This window comes from Oncorhynchus keta, chromosome 17 (genome assembly GCF_023373465.1).
Source record: "Oncorhynchus keta strain PuntledgeMale-10-30-2019 chromosome 17, Oket_V2, whole genome shotgun sequence".
Lineage (NCBI taxonomy): Eukaryota > Metazoa > Chordata > Actinopteri > Salmoniformes > Salmonidae > Oncorhynchus > Oncorhynchus keta.
Genome location: NC_068437.1, coordinates 624,426 through 631,540, shown reverse-complemented (window position 1 = coordinate 631,540; position 7,115 = coordinate 624,426). Strand labels below are relative to the sequence as shown.

The 7,115-nt window shown below is 40.8% G+C and overlaps 1 protein-coding gene across 5 annotated transcripts in view; it reads right to left on the bottom strand.

Moving 5' to 3' along the window:
* Positions 1 to 7,115, bottom strand: part of brsk2a (BR serine/threonine kinase 2a) — a 433,387-nt gene that overhangs the window by 342,482 nt on the left and 83,790 nt on the right. The gene's annotated exons all lie outside the window — the stretch shown is intronic.

The window sequence follows — 7,115 nt, the reverse complement described above, 5'->3', positions numbered from 1 at the left end:
GCATGTGCTTCACACATATTCTTCACAAAATACAAACATAGGCTCTGAACAACCCAGGGTATGAAGCAACGTAATTTTGTAACTGAACATCAAAACACAGTGATCATAAACTTTGACACTGTATAAGGCATGAGTTTTATGATTTGTAAATGTTAAGTGCACATTTGAACTCATGGGTATTTGACTTGTTTGTATGACATCAAAGTGATATGTATTATAATCCTCAACATCTCATCTTTCAAAATACATAGAATCATCATAATTTACATCATTTTACCCACAAAAGTTGCCCAATTACCGGGAGGGATTGGGCAACTTTTTGTCACATGCCAGAGCTCTGACATCATGTATAGAATGTTACTGTACAGCCACTACATTCCAATTTATGTGGTTATTAGTGCCCAAATCTGCCATTTTCAACCTACAGTATATACGGGTGAGTGTAAAGGACGACAAGGACTATACCTAACTTTTGCCCCTGAATGTGCTCTTGAGCCAAAAGGGGTGCCCAAAATGAACAGAAATATTGTTAATTAAATGTAAAGTTAATTTTTTAATTGTATATCTTTGAGAGCACAATGCACAGCAAACAGTGCATTGTGATGTCACGCAGCGAAGGGGTAAACATGTGTTATCCATTGAGCAGTGAAGAGGTTCAAATGTGTTATCAATTGAGCAGTGAAGGGGTTACATTTTTTAAACAATATACTGTGTTAGCCCAGACTAATGTTTAGTAAACCTTTGAAATACTTACTCGTCTGCGTGAAAGAAAAACGCATCAGAGCACTGCTGTGTAATTGTCTACTTAAATCAGCCTTTCTGTTGTGCTGTTTCTCAGTTAACAGGAACCATGTTAAAGGGGCAATCTGCTATTCAGAAAACAACAAAGCAGCCAACACGTCACTTTTTGGGGCATTAAGCTGAGGGATGTGGCTTGAGAAATATAACCACTCTCATTTATAAGTTATATTCTTCAGGAATCAATGGCTATATCTCATTAATTTAAAAGTAAAAAAAAAACTGCTGTATCAATCCCAGATGGCCCCTTTAACAGAGGGCTTTTAACTTATCACACATTTAGAAGACACACACTATGCTAAGTGTATGTCGACTGAGGTGGAAAATAGCTAATTTATCTGAAATTAGGAAAACAGTTCCTCGATTGTGAAAAGCAGCTTGACTCTACGTCGACTCCAAACATAATGAATCCGTCCGTGTACACAGGAGAACATTGTGGAGTGTTCCCTGTGCGAAGGGATTTTTCTCAGCCACGCCTTTGATGGCGTCACTTAATTAAAACTTCTTCAGGCTAGGGTCTATTTTCTCCACTACCAGTCTGACTGACGTGCCCAAAGTAAACCAGGAAGCCAGGATATGCATATAATTGGTACTATTGGACACTTTGAAGTTTGTAGACATGTTAAAATAATGTATCAGACTATTTTTTTTTTTTTTTTTACCTTTATTTAACCAGGCAAGTCAGTTAAGAACAAATTCTTATTTTCAATGACGGCCTGGGAACAGTGGGTTAACTGCCTGTTCAGGGTCAGAACGACAGATTTGTACCTTGTCAGCTGGGGGGTTTGAACTCACAACCTTGCGGTTACTAGTCCAACGCTCTAACCACTAGGCTACCCTGCCGTCAGACTATAACACAATTGATATGGTAGGAGAAAATCCAAAGAAAAAGCATCCTGAATTTATTATTTTTTTTGAGAGCCCAAATTCTTACAATGGAAAGCTATGGGTCATATGCAATTCCAGCCCCCAGATTGCAATTCCTATGGCTTCCACTAGATGTCAACAGTCTTTGTTCAAGGTTTCAGGCTTCTTTCTTCCCAAACGATGAAACAAGGTTGCTACAGTAAAGTCCCTAGGTGTTGGCTTACATTTGATACATTTTGCCTTGCAGCTTGTTCCAATTTATCATGAATGACCAAGAACAGATGAGGCTTCCAGAAAAATGTATCTCAACAAAACAACATAATATATCATTTCATTTATACTGGACAGGAAATGACTTTATACTGACCTCCATTAGTGTTCACACATGAAATATGCAATGATCATTCACGTGCCTACTCAAACATGCATGAGGTCTGTTCCCACACAATGGATAAAGGCAGCATTGTGTATACTGTACCACTCGTTTCACAAATTCCACTATACCACCAATTCCAGTACAAGAAAATGCCAGCACATAACCAATTCTGGTTCAACGGATTCCAATTCACAACCAATTCCAATACAACCCATTTCACTACAACCAATTCCAGTTTATATTCACCAGATGAAAAACATGGTTATTGAAAGTTCTCTGCATAGTATCACAAATAGAATGGTCATGATGACACACACACACACCAACAAGATATCACAGTCTGACTTAATGTCCCGATGTCCTTGCACAAACGTATACTGACTTCATCTCCTGACATTGTGAGAAATGTGTTAAATTTAGGCACACAGAAACAATTCTACAGTAAGGTGTATGCATTCATTCCGACTGGGTTAAGTTAAGAGTTAAGTTTTGAGATAGGGTTAAAACATAAACAACTCTAGGGTTAAATTTAGGCATAAATTCCAACTGGTTAAGTTAAGGATAAAGGTTTGTGATTGGGTTAAAACTTTAGGCATGAATTCCGAATAGGCTTGCTAAATTGTTGTGGATGGATGGTAGAGTGTCAGCCGCGAGCTCCTGCACTCTAGCGGGAGACCTGCACAAACGTTTAATTTCACCTTGGATCTGGAGTGATCCTTCTGCACAAACACACAACCACCTTCCCTCCTCCTCTACTTTTATTCCATTGGCAGCTCCATAGTGTACTTCCAGTAACCTCATCATTGTTCACCAGCCAGAAAGAGACCAATGTACTCCTGTCTACTACAATGACTAGTCTAGAGGCTTCTATGGACTATACTACAAACTGATAGCCCCAATCCAATCAATGTCAATGGCACAACACACACTGACTCATGTGCAGACACACACACTGACTCATGTGCAGACACACACACTGACTCATGTGCAGACACACACACTGATGGTGATCGGATGCCATTGGCCCCATGTGGAGGTGTGATGCTCTGATATTGTCATCCGAAGTGTCAGTCTTCACTACAGCAGATGCTTTGTCTGACCCTGTCAACGCGTTGTCAGTGATGGCCATTCTCTAAAGATTTAATGGGTAGGCCTCAGCTCAAGGGGAGAGGGGAGTTGATGTTTTCTGTCGCACGCACGCACGCACGCACGCACGCACACACACACACACACACAAGCATGCATGCATGCCCACGCGCACACACACACACACGGCCCTCGGGTGGGGGTTGATGAGTCGAAGGGAGGGTGTTTTCTCCAAGGAATCAATGTATTCTGACAGGCTCTACATTGTCTGATTACCAATGCCGTATTGAGTGAAGAGGCCAACACACTACATTGCTCATACATGCTTCCTATATGTAAGGCCCTTGTGTATGTAATTCTGCTGAAATTCAATACAATGTTTACTTTGTTTTTAAGGAGATCAGGATTCTGGCCCTCTATTATGTTTTAAGGTACAGTAGTAAAGTGACATAGGAGACAGATAGTAGGGGTATAGACATGAAGAGGCAGAGACAGGGCTCAAGCCCCTCTCGCCAAAGTGGGCGTATGTGATCGGGAGTCGAGAGCACTACCGTTCGACCAGACTCAAGCATTTTACTGTACTGTATAATAGTTTGACAACCCTATTTGTAAACGTTTAAATGATGGCAATCTCAACGGATTATCTTTTCCAGTGATGAAGACATGGACGTCTCGTGGTATTGTGGGATATGCAAAATGTGTCTACTTTGAGTACCTCTATCTCTTCCATACATACAGTATTAGCCCATTATAGAAGTGCTCAGAAAGTAACATTTTGGACCTGATTGCCAAAACATTCAAGAGATAGAAGCCTCTAGACTAGTCATTCTATGTCATTGTAGTAGACAGGAGTACACTGGTCAACAATGATGTCACTGTGAGTAAACCATGGAACTGTACTACAAAAAAAAAGTGATTGAATTCAAATGGATTTACCCAGCTGACTGATTCTCAAGACTCAGACAAACAAATGTAGAATTACATCCTACACACAAACTAAGGCTATTGGCTACGTAAAATAACCTGGTAGGCTATAGGCCGTACCCGTGTAACTTTTTTTTAAGCTGAAGTGGCCTCTCAAAAACACAGTGCATTAATGCTTCCCGGACAAAGTAGGGACTAAGGAGGTTTCTGATCTTCGTCACAACAGACTGAGATGGCTCTACCGGCCTCCACTGAGGTGGCCTGGATCCTGTTGAGCACCTCAAACAGGTGCTGCAGGTATTTTCACCTTTGTTTGTTGCTTCAAACAGGCTGAATTCCTTAGACAGGATATTCAGCAGGTTGGTTTTACAAAAAAGTAGATAGGCCTACCGTTAGCTCAAAAGTAGAGGACATTTTCTTACCGTATTAACTGCTTTTCAAATCGACGTGTTCAGCTTCAGCATAAACAATGCGTGCGCTTTGAATTTATGGCGACTTTGTGTAAGTAAATACGGTAGGCTACAACAACCCACACACCCTGAGTGTTAATTATTGATAATGCAGATAGCAGAGCAGAGAATGTCGTATGAAGATGGATTTAGACATTACATATAATTTAACAGTTCCATTTCATGTCACGCAGTTAATCTAAATAACTTATTATAATTTCCCGGTTTCTCTCATTTATGCCAGGAAAAGGGAGTGGGTTTTGTCAGGAAATCTCAGTAAACCGGTAACCCTAATGGTCAACAAATCTCTCTCTCTCCCATATAGGCATGCATGAGCACACCTTCACTCTCCTTCACTCTATTATCTGTCCATCTCCCTCCATCCCTCTGTCCTTGGAGCGTACTGTCTTTGATGTCTTTCTTTGGAGTCTGAGATTGAGTTCAAAGTTAAGGGCTGTGACTGTCATTAGTCCATTGTTTGCTTGTGATGTTTTGTGTGTGTGTGAGGGGAGGAGGGAGGGGGACAGGTAAGGGCACTATAGGAACAATGAGCAGGGTAACCTTGATGAATGCATTATCTGGATATCATGGCACTGACGAAGAACAGGACAGATTTACAATCACAATAGAGAGAGGGGGGGAGATAGATGTAGAGAGAGAGAGCGAGGGGGTACGGAGAGACCGAGAGAAAGTGAGGGAGAGAGAGAGAATGAAAGAAAGCAACAGGGAGGAAGAGAGATAAAAAGAGAACATTACTGTGTTGTCCTGTTAATCATTATTATTACTTGAGTATTATGTTTCTTATTATTTGTTTCCATCATCATTGATTTAATGTTTCTATATGTTCGCTTTGGCAATGTACAGTTGAAGTCGGAAGTTTACATACACCTTAGCCAAATACATTTAAACTCAGTTTTTCACAATCCCTGGCATTTAATCAGAGTAAAAATTCCCTGTCTTAGGTCAGTTAGGATCACCACTTTATTTTAAGGATGTGAAATGTCAGAATAATAGTAGACAGTGATTTATTTCAGCTTTTATTTCTTTCATCACATTCCCAGTAAGTCAGAAGTGTACATACACATAATTAGTATTTAGTAGCATTGCCTTTAAATTGTTTAACTTGGGTGAAACGTTTCGGACAGCCTTCCACAAGCTTCCCACAAAGAATTGGGTGAATTTTGGCCCATTCCTCCTGACAGAGCTGGTGTAACTTATTCAGGTTTGTAAGGCCTCTTTGCTCACACAGGCTTTTTCAGTTCTGCCCACAAATGTTCTATAGGATTGAGGTCAGGGCTTTGTGATGGCCACTCCAATACCTTGACTTTGTTGTCCTTTGGAATTATGCTTGGGGTCATTGTCCATTTGGAAGACCCATTTGCGACCAAGCTTTAACTTCCTGACTGATGTCTTGAGATTTTGCTTCAATCGATCAACATAATTTTCCCGCCTCATGATGCCATCTATTTTGTGTAGTGCACCAGTCCCTCCTGCAGCAAAGCACCCCCACAACATGATGCTGCCACTCCGTGCTTCACGGTTGGGATAGTGTTCTTTGGCTTGCAAGCCTCCCCCTTTTCCTCCAAACATAACAATGGTCATTATGGCAAAACAGTTCTATTTTTGTGTCATCAGACCAGAGGACATTTCTCCAAAAAGTACGATCTTTGTCCCCATGTGCAGTTGCAAACCGTAGTCTGGCTTTTTATGGCGGTTTTGGAGCAGTGGCTTCCTCCTTGCTGAGCGGCCTTTCAGGTGATGTCGACATAGGACTCGTTTTACTGTGGATATATTGTGCTTGTAGCGTACTATACTAGCCAGCCGTCTGCTACACCAGAGTTCATTTGTGTTTTAACATGAAAACATACAGCCAAACACACACCCACTTTCTTTCTTTCATGCACTATTTAAGAAAAATTATGAAAACACACATGCATGTATGGAATTCTGTTAATTCAGTACAACGTGTATATATATATATTTTTTAAGGAGATCTGGATTCTGACCCTCAAACACACAAACTCCTGTTCTTCATCATTGTAACAGAAAGGCAATCAAGAAAATGCAACACTTCTCAGTATCAATGCCTCCTATCATTTAAATCGTGCAGCAGCAGTCTAATTTAAGAGAGACACACACAGAACAACCAATACTATTTGCATATTCACACTTTTATCCATTTCATCACACACACACACACACAAATGCCCTATTAGCCCTACATAGAACTGGTGTTCAATACTTCTTTACACACAGCTGCTTCACATGCACGCATGCACGTACGCTGTAATGAATACTCAGGGAGAAAAAGGTGTAGATTCACAAGCAGAGCATGGCAGGTGTTTATTTCACCTTCGCAGAAGGCAGGAATCGTGGTCACAGGCAGGCAATGGTCATACACAGGTAGGCAAACAGGCCAGGTGAATCAAAACTAGGACTGAAGGCTATAACTGGTTCTCACAAACGAGCTAGGAAAAGGCTTAGTAGAGTCAAAACGAACAATACCTCACAAAGGCACAAACAGAATGAACTGAACTAAATAAGGAGCTGATGAGACCAGGTGAGTAACTAACACAGGTGAAATCAATGAACAAAAATGAAAGACAGGGCTATGT